This window comes from Panthera uncia, assembly GCF_023721935.1.
Source record: "Panthera uncia isolate 11264 chromosome A3 unlocalized genomic scaffold, Puncia_PCG_1.0 HiC_scaffold_11, whole genome shotgun sequence".
Taxonomy (NCBI): Eukaryota; Metazoa; Chordata; class Mammalia; order Carnivora; family Felidae; genus Panthera; species Panthera uncia.
Genome location: NW_026057578.1, coordinates 35,443,772 through 35,458,062, shown reverse-complemented (window position 1 = coordinate 35,458,062; position 14,291 = coordinate 35,443,772).

Here is a 14,291-nt window from a genome sequence, read left to right as displayed (position 1 = left end):
AACAGGAACCATGCCTTATTCAGTTTGGTAGTTACCACCACACTCACACCATCCCCCACCCAGCCTAGTGTCCTGCTAGCACCTAACAGACACTAAGTAAACATTCAAATAAAATTAATCTCACACATATTGGAAGTGAAAATTGATAAGCCCTAAGTGATATAAACACTGTTTGGAGATACGTCTTTATAATATTTCTCAGTTTTATAAATTATAACCAAGTATTATAGTTGAAATATTAGGTGATAATAAACAATTGCTTTGGTCAAGCAGGAATCTCCAGAGGTGCCTTTTTCTGTTAATTTGTATTAAAGATAATATACTTCCACTAATAATAGTTGCCATGTATTGAACTCTTCCCACATGCTAGACCCTTTACTAAGCAATAAATAAATATAAATATGTAGTGATCTTCATAATATAGCTGATATTACAGATTATTAAATTGAGGCAGGAGAGAAGTGATTTGCCCAAGATGATAACTAATTTGTGGTAGTGAGAATTGGATTCCCATCATTACTTAATACCTTTGCTTTTAAGTAACCAACAACATTTCTGAAAATATAGTCCACTAGGACTCTAATATTTAACCCCTCAGCAACTCTGTTAGCTGTTATCAGAGAAACAAATTATTCACCCTATTTTTTGCTGCTTTGCTCTGTTTGAATTTTCCTGTTTCCTTCAAAATTTGCTTTCCTGGCTCTCACTGTAGGAGTTTGCTACCTTTCCTATAACATCCTGGAATCTGATTATCGATCCACCCCTGTCTAATCAAAATGGCCCCAAAGATCTCAGAACCTCTTTCATGAGAATCAGAGTGTCTTTATTCACCTCCAGACTAACTCAAACTGCCCAGAGAAGCAGGCCTCCTTTATGGGGACCACATCCCTTAGTCTGGGCAGTCATTCCAGTCCTCTTCTGTTCTTACTACACTCGAGGTTGGCTCTATTCCTTTTGAAATAATCAAAATAAGAGTAATAGCCAATAATCACTGGGTCCAGACTAAGTGCCAGGTATTGTGCTAACTTCACAACAAGTTTGTGATGTGGAAGTCATTACACTCATTTTACAGATGATGGAACTGAGGCTTACTGAGGTTAGTGACTCATCCAAGGTCACAGCTCGTGGTAAAGTGCAGGGGTGGAGACGGAAAGCTCAGGCAGTAGAATTCCACAGTTCATCCCCTTGATCACACTATAAGACAGTGCATTCTTACGAAAATGATTGATTGTGCTTTACCTTCTGAAAACTGGTAGACAGGAACTAGATCCTGGTGGGCTTCTTATGCTGTACTAAGAAATTTAGATTTCACCTTCTAACAAAAATATCACTAAAGGCTTCTAAGCAAAGGATAACAACCAGATGTGGGGTTTTTGCAAGATGGCTGTTAAGTGTGTGGAGTATATATAGTGAAGAGTAAAGTAGAACAGTGATTCTCAGACTTTAACTTCAAAATTTAACATACTCTCCAGAATATGTTAAAACACAGATTACTGGACCCCACCCTAGAGTTTCTGATTTGGTAAGTCAGAGGAGGCCACAGAATTTGCATTTCTTATAAGTTCCCAGGTGATGCTAATGCTACTGGTGAGGGGGACCACATTTTGAGAGCCACTGGATTATAAGCAAGGATGTCATGTGAATGAGGGTCAGGACTATGGCTGTGATAAGAGGTTATATATAAGAGTTTCATGTAAAATGGCAAGGCTGGGTGACTGATAGGATGAGGAACATAAGGAAAAGGGTAGAGACAACTATATCCAGAATTGAATGGCTTACAGGAAATGTTTTACGTTTTTTGTTTTTTTTTGCCAAAACAGGAAATAAGGTTGAACAGCAGTTTGGAAATGAAAGAGGATTCATATTTATATGAGATGAGTTGAGACTGCTTGTGGGTACAGGTAAAGGTGAAGAGTAGCAGTTGGCTATGTGGGTGTAAGCTGGAGATGAAAGTGCAGTAGTCGTTAGTGGATGCGTTATAATAGAAGCTTTGGATGTGAATGAGACCACCTAGGAAATGAACAGGGGGAAAAGACAACCAAGGACAAATCTCTGATAAAGTTGAATAGGTGGATGGAAACCCGAGGGGCCGTTAAAGGAGACTGAGAAGGAACAGACTGGAGTCCCAAGTACTTAAGGGAGTTTCCGGAGCACATCAAAATGCTTCAGAGATCAAGTAAGGGGAGAGACTGGTGATCTTTACAGTCAGAGCAGTTTCCATGGAGAGTGGAACAAAAGCACATTACTTGAGTTTGAAAATGGAAGTGGGAAGTGACTCTAGGAGAAGATTCATTATTTGAAAGGAATCAGATTGTGTAGTAGCTAGAAGGGAGACTAATAAAGAGCAGTTGCTTTAGGAATTTGTTTTCGTTCTTTTCAATGGGGAAGAATAGGTTTTGCAGAGGAGGAAGACCCCATTATAAGTGGGAGGTGGGAGATGTAAGAGAGGTAGTGGAGTTAGAACCCTGAAGAGATGCAGGGAAAGAGGTTAAGATGAGAGCTAAGATGGGTGGGTCTGTTTTTATACGTGGGACAGGAAGTTGAAGGTGCTAATACACAATAGCCACAGTTTCTTCTGGCCAGTAGGTTAGCTGCAGAAACAAAGGTGAAGAGTAAAATAGAGCTCTTAAAAATGATGAAGATAGGGGAGCCTGGGAGGCTCAGTTGGTCAAGTGTCCAACTTCAGCTCAGGTCATGATCTCATGGTTTGTGGGTTTGAGCCCCACACTGGGCTCTGCACTGCAGTGGAGCCTGCTTGGGATATTCTCTCTCCCTCTCTCTCTCTCTCTCTCTCTCTCTCTCAAAATAAATAAACTTTCAAAAAAAATTTTTAATTAAAAAAAAGAAAATGATGAAGATAGAAATCAGAGCTAACCAGGGGTAGCCCTAAGGGGCCAATTAACTGCACATTTAATCTGGAACAATCTGGCTTTCAACATGATACCCACTCCTCTTCCCTCAGCAACCTCAGCATCAAATGGCAGCTAGGTTTAAAAACAGAAAGGAAATGGAAAAGTTGTAGTGTTGTGTATAAACTCTATAAAGTCTATTAAAAAAAAAAAAAACTACAATCTTTCCGATGAGCCACAGCCTGCAATAAACTGATTTTCTCTTCCTCATTAGTCCCTCATAACTCACTCACTGTTTACATTTTGGACTGTTAGTAAAGCTCCTCTACAAAACTTGTGATGCTTTCACTATATTATTTATGTATAAAGACATTGAATTCACAGTAATGGAGAAGGGTAGCAGAGGCCATAAAATACTCATAATAACTATGTTGACCTTTGCTGTGTTTTTTTTTTAAGTTTACTTATTTATTTTCAGAGAGACTGTACAAGTGGAGGAGGGGCAGAAAGGGAGGGAGGGAGAGAATCCCAAGCAGACTGCACGCTGTCAGCACAGAACCCAATGTGGGGCTCGAACCCACAAAACCGTGAGATCATGACCTAAGCCAAAACCAACAGTTGGACACTTAACCAACTGAGCCACTCAGGCACCCCGACCTTCACTGTGTTCTTGACTACTGACCAGCTGTGCTGTCAAGCACTGTAGCTACTGGGTGTAGGTCAAGCCAACCTTGAATCGAGGGAAAGAGCCATGATAGGATTTTGCCAAATGGAAACTTTAGAACTCAGGTATGATCCATTCAATTCATCAAGAGCTGACAGTAGTGACAAGATGAAAATTCAGCAAACTGTTTAGTTGATAAAAGGGGGAAAAAAGAAACTGTTGGTCTCTAGTGTGCCAGTTGAGTAAGCATGAAGACAGTACACAGTCCTTTCTAATGTGTACACAAAAAGTGCCAACATTTGAACTGCCGTATTAAACACAGGATATTTTTAGCATCAGTGATTGGGAGCTCAGAAATGAAGAATTCCCAGGGCACCTGGGTGGCTCAGTCGGTTAAGCATACAACTCTCGATTTTGGCTCAGGTCATGATCTCATGGTTGTGGGATAGAGCCCCACATTGTGCTCCATGCCAAGCATGGAGCCTGCTTAAGATTCTCTCTCCTCTCTCTGTCCCCTCCCCCACTAGTGTGCTTTTTCTCAAAATAAACATTAAAAAAAGAAAGAAAAATGAAGAGTTCCCAAATAACTGTAGCCAACATTGTAAAAGAAATAGTTCCAGTAAACTCCATCTCTTGTCATAGGCACAAGATCTCATTAAATTAATTAACATTCTGTCTAATGTCCTCTTCATGTTTAAATTACATTTGGTGGAAGTTTTTAAAAATTACTATTTTTCAAATACTTTAAGCAGAGCAGCAATGAAAACCTAAAAAGAATCTACCTTTACACTGCGTCCAAAAGACCAGCAGATGGCGTCCAGCAAGCCCAGTAGGCAAAATGCTAACCCTTTTCAGACTATTTCCTGCATCCAGGTTATTGTAGGCCTAATTTAGTAATGGCTAATAACAAAACTTGATGGTTCTAATTAATATGATGCTACATAGAAAGAGTAAACTGATAGCTAGAGCCAAGCTGTTTAGGATTTTGTAAGAAGCTTAATTGCCTTTTTGTCCTTTGCCTTACTGTCCAGTTCCATCACCAAGAGACCTTCAGTTAGCTTGGAATGTAACAAGCTTCAGCAAGCCTGTCAGAGGCCTTAGTGGTAGAAATTGAAGAGATAATAATCTCTGTAATACAAAGTAAGGTTTGGGAAAGTTGCTGCTTTAGACACAGTAATGCCTTAACTTTAAAGAATATTTGTAGTTTTCAGTAATATACTCAGTGCTTTCCTTTCTTGGTTTTTATATTTCTATGTACTCAGAAGATTATAATATTTTATTAAGGTAGAGATAGCAAACTTCTCCCCATTCTATGGTTCATTAACTCTTGCTATTCATTCTGTACTAAGTACTACGCTAAAGAAAACTGAACTAAAATTAGCCCAGCTAATCTCAACTATTAGTAGGTCACAGATAAGTGTTTGGAGGATATAGACTCTAATTCTGGACGATTTGGCACAAGACTACTGTTAACCCTTTACATACCTGACATGAGAATCAGAAAAACATGCCAGGCTTAACGCATTAGGATAGTTGACCTTGGTGACTCTCAAGTATGCATGATCCACTCAGAATGTTCTCTTCTCATCCATCATCCTGCACAGGAAATTCTGATTAACTCTACTGCCAGAGCTGGGTCACTAATTCTTGACTTTTGAAAACAGCTTAATAGAATACCAGCCAAGACTACCAGACCAACTCCAAAATCTAAGTTGAGTGCCACAATTCACTGTCAGTAATCTTGGAAATCAATCATTTAGTGTTTCGTCATTTATAAAGTGGCCTCATAAAACTGCTATGAAAACAAAATGAGATAAAAATTACGAAACCTTTGTAATAATGCAAAGTATATATTTTTGAAAGAAGACTATATGAAAGCATAATCTGTGGGAAGATTGCCTCTAAGTGTATTTTAAACTTAACACAAAGCATTTCAATGAGTAAAACTCTAAATGCTATTTTAGTTGAGCTAAAACTTGGTAATTTTACTTCTCTTACCTTCTCTCATATTTCTAAAAGCCCTGTACCTTTTTTGTTTATCAGTGCATTAAAAAAAGATTCAGAAAAGATAAGAAAAAGGCAGTTGCAGGTACACCAAACAGGGGTAGCAAGGAGGAAAAATCACTGTGCTCTCATTTCTGCTGCTGCTTTAGTCCAAGCAAACTTGAAAAGCTCAATGAATAAACAGCAAGGACTAGTTATTTTTAGGGACCAGCCTGTTACTGATCATCAAACCTGATCATTTTGAGCACATTCTTGTTTTGTTTCAGACTCAGGTATCTCTGGTGTCAGTAAAATAGTTCCATCTCACTTGGAATGACTTGACAAGTGTTTTGAGGGAAGGACCATCATGAGATAAATTGCATATAGCTTAATTTCCCACTTCCCAAATTGAATCTCAATATCCCTGCTGCTCAACATCATGAACCTTTGTAAAAGTCAAGAGTTTTAGAAAACCTCGTAAGTTCATTTGAAAAATGAATTAATGAAGACATCTGGTAATTCTTCATACTGTCCTGAGAAGCAGCATATTATAGGAACTGTAAGCAAGGACTCTGGAATATTTACAAGAATATCTGTTGCCAGAGGTACTTGGGTGGCTCAGTTGGTTGAGCGTCTGACTCTATGTTGGCTCAGGTCATGATTCCAGGGTTGTGGGACTGAGTCCAGTGTCCAGTTCAGTGCTGAGCGTGGAGCTTGCTTAAGATTCTCTCTCTCTCCCCCCGCTGCTCTCCCTGGCTCGCACACTCTCTCTCTCCCTCTCTAAAATAAAAAAGAATATTTGTTGCCATAGCGTAATTAGGAATAAATTTAACATTGAAACAAATCTCAAATTTCTATCAATCAGAGATCTATCAAATTAGCATGTTTCCATACAATCAAAAATTATAAAGCTATCAAAAATGATAAGATTTATATTCTTGGGGGAAGAAAAGATTATAAAACAGCATGTAAATCATCATCACATTTTTGTTTAAACTGCAAAGAGAACAGACATTTTTAGTTTTCTTTTCCTTATTTCTATATTTCTAACTTTATTAAAAAGCAAGCCTATATTATATTTATTAGAAATGGGCAGTTATGCTAATTATCATTTTGAAAAAAATCCCACAGAAGAATTGAGGAGAAAAAAAAATGTTAAAACTATACCTCCAAAATATGTTTGATTATATTTTAAACCTCCACAAGAAGATATGAACAAAATAAGGAATGCATTACCTCACTATCACATCTAACATCAAATTTCAAAACTGTGTTGTCTTTTTCTTAAAACTAACAATGAGCCTTCGTTAGTAAAGTTTAATGTGTTTTGTCCTGGGAAGTTGGTTTTTCAGCCTACTGGATACATGTAGTGTGCTGAAAACCTATTAAATGAAAAAAAAAAAAAAAAGGAGGTTAAAGTTACCTGTACCATTTTAAAAGAGTGCCAGTTCCATCAGGCTTGGTGGAGATGGACAGTTATGTATACAGTGTGGTAGTGTTTTTAGGTGAATTAAATGTGAAAACTCTAATAAAAGCATTTTATAAAGTAAAAAGCCCTCTCTAGATCCTGACCAATTTCCAAACCTCTCAGAATACAACAGAATAATCATTGGAAAATAGTTACCAGCCTCTCACTCCCATTACCCAAATCAACATATGACATATGGAGAATTTGAGGAAATGGGAGCATGTAGGTGTTGCATACACAGAAGCAACTAATCATTAGATCAGTCTACATCATTTACTAGCCAGGAAGTCTGTTACTGGGCCTCAGTGATATTGACCAATGATGAGTTTTCAACCAAAAAAACTAATTCCCAGATTTAACTCAACCTAAATGTATAAGAAGATGCATAGATCCTTAAATTATCCTAATGGAAACAAATAATAGACTGTTCAACACAGAGTAAATAAAATGGAGTGCCTCCTTTGTCCTTAACCCATGGATGACCAAAGATTCATGAAGTGTAAGCTAACTTGATGTTAATCCAAGATTCTTCTCAAAGAAGGTTCATAGTACATCACATCACATACTGTGTTTTACATGGAGAGGCTCTTCTGTACACTTGCCCAAACATTGCTGTTACAGATCGTAGTTTAATTTATTCTGAATTTTAGTTATTGAGTTCTTCACCCCAACTTTATTATTATATTCTTTTATACAGACAACTCTATTTTCTATAAACTATTTCCCTAAAAGTTTATAATTCAGGGAAAAAGCTGACAAATATTGAATTATATTAGAGATCATGGAGAAGTAAACTGCATAGAAGAAATGCCATCCATCAAAAGTAATGTGACTTGGGGCACCTGGGTGGCTCAGTCGGTTAAGCGTCCGACTTCAGCTCAGGTCATGATCTCACAGTTCATGAGTTCAAGCCCGGTGTCTGGCTCTGTGCTGACAGCTCAGAGCCTGGAGCCTGCTTCGGAATCTGTGTCTTTCTCTCTCTCTCTCTCTCTCTCTCTCTCTCTCTCTCTCTCTCTCTCTCAAAAATAAACATTAAAAATTTTTTTTTAAAAAAAGTAATGTGAATTGATAACCTCATGTTGAGAGTTCAGAGGTGTTAGAATCACCGTAAGTACTGATGAAACTAGATATGAATGATGTTATCTTCTAACCCTTTAATTGAAGGTATTTTGTGGACAAAAATATCACATCACGCAACACAATTCAGGTAACTTTGGTGCAGCTTCTGTCCCTCTACGACGTAATCCTTGCTATAGTTCTTCCCTCACTATTCCAGACCACTGTGTTTTATTGTATCCTCAAATCTCAAAAGCATTTTGTATAGTGGGCTTCACAATGAAATTTAATGGTACAATTAATTGTGATAGGCTTTCTCCAAAGATAGAACATAAATATGTCAATAAAAGTATGGTCCCTAAAGGTTTGCAGAAAGTGTATAGGATACAAGAGCACGTTAGAACAGGAAAAGGCCACAGAATGCCAACTAGGCCATTGTTTTTTTCTAGTAGTTTAACTTTTGCAAACAAAGTCCTTATATAATGTGAATTTGGACACTGAGAGAAATGGTTTCTAATGCTGGAAATGATATATGTACATAGGCATAACTCTGAGCCGTTTATTTTTAATATACCCAGAACACTGAGATAGTTGTTCACCTCACTGGCTGTATTTTTTTTAACGTTCATTTATTTTTGAGAGAGAGAGAGAGTGCGCATGCGAGCAGGGGAGGGGAGGGGCAGAGAGAAAGGGAGAGGGAGTGAGAGCAGACTCCACAAGGTGAATGCAGAGCTTGACACAGGGTTCGATCCCACGAACCAGAAGATCATGACCTGAGCCAAAATCAAGAGTCAGACACTTAACTGACTGAGCCACGCAGGCGCCCCAGCAGTATATTTTAATCTTGATTTGGAAAGAAGTAAGTTTTGTTGAGATATTTTTCTAATGGCATTCATACAAAATTATTATAACGTAACAGATTGCATGTACCAAATTTCATCTACATGCAACTGGACGTAATTCTTAGTATATCCCACAGATGATGGAGCAGCCCTTATTGTCTGTCTATGCTCAGAAAGGAACTTGGGAAGTGGGTCCGTTCGTACTATTGCAAGTCTATAAGCTAATCACTAAAGCCTAATGAGTGTCCCTTAAATAAAAAAGTTTAAGAAGTCTTTAAAGGTTGTCCAGACTCGAGTTCCCAAAGCCAACAGATCATCAGAAACAGATTTCCTGGGCCACACTCCAGGCTTTACAAACCAAAGACAGGAAAGAAATCTGCTTTAATACAAATTAGCTTTGTAAATCCATGCAAGTTATTAGCTCCAATTTCTCCATGTAAACTGGGAAGACCCCTGTGTGGTAGAGTTATTAGTGATAAGGGCAACCACTAAAATCCTGTGCTTCAGGACATAAATGGAAATAGCATTAATTCGTCCCAAATCAGAGTCCATGCCAAAATTTGTTTGCTACAATTAGAATCTATGCATGACTCTCCCAATCTCCATTGAAACACCATCACTTACATGTGTCGGAATGCAGAATCTAAGTTCTTACTACATATTTAAGGATTACCATTTGATTCTTCAGTTAAAATAATGACTAAATGTAATTATTTTTAAATCTAAGTTTACTGCGGCTCAGAAAAAGTATAGTTAATTATATAAAGAAAACGATATCTATGCGTGAGCATTTCCAAAGATGTATATAGCTTTTCTAGCAGGTAATGTGGTGCCTTTACAATCTTTGAATAAAGGTTTTATTGCTTTATAAGGTTCTTAAGCCTGACTTCCTGCTATCCCTTTGAGCCTACAACATATCCTTTTTAATTAACAGTAAACTATATTACACCTAAAAATGTTTTAATAGTCTACTTTTATTACAGTGCAATATTTTACTTGTGGTGGTTCATAGATAGAACTTGAGGGAGTTGTTTTGTTCTTGTCTTTAATTATTGGCCTTTTCTTAGGTGCACTGATGCTGAAGTACTATGAGCTTTCAGAACTTCTGGAGAGACTACAAAGTTCTGGTTGTTATGGTACCTTTAGTCGGGCTCATACATTTGGGATGGCACAGAATCAAAAGCAGCCCTGTTTTCCAAATGCCTAATAAGGACAACATTTCTGAGCCAGATAGTCCAGTACTTGGACGTCCTCAGAAGAGTCACATCCAAGGGAAATAGCAGGCTTAGAATCTTCAGGTAAGTTTGATTTAATCTAGTCAACCAAAAGGTATGTTCCAGCAATGGGAAACATAATCTTTAAAAAAGTACAGAGTTCAGGGCATCTGGGTGGCCCAGTCGGTTACATGTCCAACTTCGGCTCAGGTCATGATCTCGCGGTTCATGAGTTCGCGCCCTGCATCAGGCTCTGTGCTGACAGCATGGAGCCTGGAGACTGCTTTGGATTCTGTGTCTCCCTCTCTCTCTTGCCCTTACCCCACTCATGGTCGGTCTGTCTGTCTCTCTGTCTCTCCCTCTCTCTCAAAAATAAACATTAAAAAAATTTTTTTTAAGTACAGAGCTCTGGCAAGAAAAAGCTTAAGTTGGTAAGTTACATACCTGTTGTTTTTATTATGACCCATTGCCAAAATATTAATTCTGTAATTGCTTCTAGGAAAGTTTGTTCCATGAAGACCTTTGACACTTGCCTGGCAGAGTCATTTGGATGAAAGGAGAAAGGGCATGCAGTCCATTACTTGTCCTGTCCTTTTCACTAATGTCACCAGGATCATAAATGTATCCAAAAGAGTAGTTGTCTAGTTGACAAAAGTCTATCCCAGAACATACAAATCTGTAACTTGCAAAAGTTCTCTCCTTTATTATTGTTCTGTTTCTTTCCAAGGCAAATAAAACTAATTGTATTTTTTTATTTTTTATTTTATTATTTTTAAAATTTTTATTTTTAATAAAGTTTTTATTTAATTAATTTATTTATTTAGAGAGAGAGCGAGAGAGCAAGCTGGGGAATGGTGGGGCAGGAGGGCGGGGGCGGGCGGGGTAGAGAATCCCAAGCAGGCTCCGCACTGACAGCATGAGCCCAGCATATGAGACTCAATCCCACGAACCATGAGATCATGACCTGAGCTGAAATCAAGAGTTAGATGGTTAACCAATTGAGCTAATAAAACGCCACATACTCCTTCTTTAGTATCTAATATTTTAGCTTCGAAGTAATGTTACTTTTGAGAGTCACCGAAATAAGAGGATATAGTTACATAATCCAAGATTATAATCTCTTAACTATAATTCCAATATCCAATAAGTTCTAAAATCCAAAAAGTTTTGTTATAACTCCTTTGGTAGCAAAACTTAATCTTAGCTGACTGAGTCAGTTTACAGTCTTTATTCCACTCAGTATGATTATTTAGTTTTACTGCAGAAATACTGTTGTGTTTGATTATGAGCATTATGATTATATTGCTTATGGGTATTAAACACTATATTATTTTGGTTATAGGTGCTAGATGCTGTATTGTTTTTCTAAAATTCAGGAAACCCTGAATTATGAAACTGATCTGGCCCCAGATGGAGAACTGTAGCCCTATAATTATGGACCATTTTCTATCTTAATATACCTTTATGACCATCAGATGAGTAATAATGTGCTTTTAATTTTGGCATAAGCTAGGTCATTTTAGGGTCTGCTTCTTATAGAAGGACAACCTCTGTGATTTTCCACATTCTTAAGAGGTCTGTAATTTTGACTTCTGATAAAACTGTAATGTAATTTCTGATTACATCGTTATTTTTTGTTGTTGTTAAGTAGGTTTCACATCCAGTGAGGAGCCCAATGCAGGGCTTGATCTCACGACCCTGAGATCAAGACCTGAGCTAAGATCAAGAATCAGACTCTCAACTGACTGAGCTACCCAGGTGCCCCCCAAAATTACATTATTTTAAATCAAGATTTTATTTATAAATGCTCATAAAGAGAAAGGGAAGAGGGTAGCTTAAAGTAATAGACAATTATTTAACACAAAAAAACAGGTAATAAAATATCAGAAGCTTAAGGACTTAAAAGAATAACCTTAAGACATTCTGTGTAAGATTTGTATTTATAAAAGATGTAAGATTTGTTTTTATAAAGGGAGTTTTAGTGGACATGAGCAGCAGGGAGTTAAAGAGTTTATTAGATGCTTGATTTTTATCTGTAAACTCTTCCAGACTGTAATGAGATCATTAGAGAGACAGAATGTGTGTGTGTGCGCGCGCGTGTGTGTATGTGTATTACTTATGACATTGTTTTTTTCCTTTAATTCTTGTCATAAGAGATTGGGGGTCTGCAATAGCCAAATTTTGAGAAAAAAAAGAAAGCAGTTTCTCCTTCTGTGAAAAGAAATACAAGGATTATTATTAATTGAGGTATTCTTGGAAAGTAAAGTTGAGAAAACATCTCTACAACGTTAAGGTAAATACAGTAAGAGATTTGGATGTCATTGCTGCAGTAGTTAGAAGTTTCAGAGAGACCAACAATGCCAGTCAAGCAAGCAGAAACAGATATTAAAACAGGTTTAGGGCGAGCAAATGTTAAAACCAGATTTAGGGGCACCTGGCTAGCTCAGTTGGTAGAGTATGTGACTCTTGAACCTGGGATTGTGGGTTTGAGCCCCATGTTGGTATAGAGGTTACTTAAAAATAAAATCTAAAAAACCAAAAAACATCTAGAATGAATTAAACATTGATTCTATCAAAATAATGTGCTGTTATTTGTCCCATATTATTTTTTTAATTTCTACTTTTATTATAGCAAATTGCAAACATACCCCAAAATAGAGAATAGTATATTCAACTCTCTAGTATCCATCACCCAGCTTTCATACTTATCAACATTTTGCCAGTTTTATTTTATCTATCTTTCTGTCCTCACCCCCTTTTTGATATTTTAAATATTTTAAAGCAAGTCCCAAGCTTCAGTATGTCTCTTTAACATTAAAGATAAATACACATACAACCACAAGTGCATTATCACACTGAAAAAGTTAATGGTTAGTCTTTACTACCATTGGATACTCAGGGCCATGTTCAGATTTCCAATTTGTCTTTTAAAAAATCTCATTTTACAGGTGGTTTGTTGGAATTGGAATTCAGATAAGGTCCACTCATTGTATTTGATAGATATGTCTCTTTTCAGCCACTCCATTTCCCTTCCCAATCTGCCTCTTTTGAATGCCCCACATTCTGAATTTGGTTGACTGAGTCCTCATTTTGTCATTTAACAAGTTTCTCACTCACTCTCCCATATCTCCTATAATCTGGTAGTTAGATCAGAAGGCCTGCTTTTACTTTCTTTTTTTCTTTGAAAAAGAATACTTCATGGATGTGCTATGGTAGACATTCTAGTAAAATCACTGTTTCACGTATACTGTCTGATCCACTTTCAGTGTTGCTAAGATTAAAGTGCATTATCAGTCTGATCTCTCCATTATAAGATCTATTATAAAATTTATTTATGATCATTGCTCTAATCTAGGAATTGGCAAACTTTTTTTATAAATGACCATATTGTAAATATTTTAGGCTTTGCAGACCATACAGTCTCTGTTTCAACTATTCAACTTTCTATTGTAGCACAAAAGCATTCGTACATGATACACGAGCATGAGCCAAGATTTTATTTACAAAAATAGGCAGCGGGCTGGATGTGGCCCATGGGCTGTAATTTGCCAACCACCACAATAGTCTAATACATTATTTCCTTAGGAGTTGCAAAATGATGTTGCTCAAATTCTATCATTGCTTCTCCATTTATGAGCTGGAACAACTTTACCTCGTCAAGTATTCAGTTTTCCCTCAAAATGCATTTATCAGGAAAAGCAAGATAAGTGCTTACTTCCATCTATGAGTTTTTATAAAAGTAAATTTGTGCCCTAACAGCAATGAGGGTTTTTGTTTTTGATGACAATATGAATTCATGAGTTTGCATATTACTTGAATTATCTCAAGCTATTACTATCAATATTCTTTTTAATATTGGATGTCCCATCTTGGGTCCCATCTTGGATGCCCTTCATGTTGAGTCCTATGTCTATTTTTCTCTTGTGCTTTTTTTAAATTTTTTAATGTTTATTCATTTATGAGAGGGAAAGATAGAGCATGAGCAGGGAAGGGGCAGAGAGAAGGAGATACAGAATGTGAAATAAGCTCTAGGCTCTGAGCTGTCAGCACAGAGCCCAACGCGGGGCTCGAACTCACAAACTGCGAGATCCTGACCTGAGCCGAAGTTGGATGCTCAACCGACTGAGCCACCCAGGCGCCCCCCTCCCCCTTTTTTTAATGTTTATTTACTTTTGACAGAGAGAGAGCGCGCGCGAGCATGGGTAAAGGAGGGGC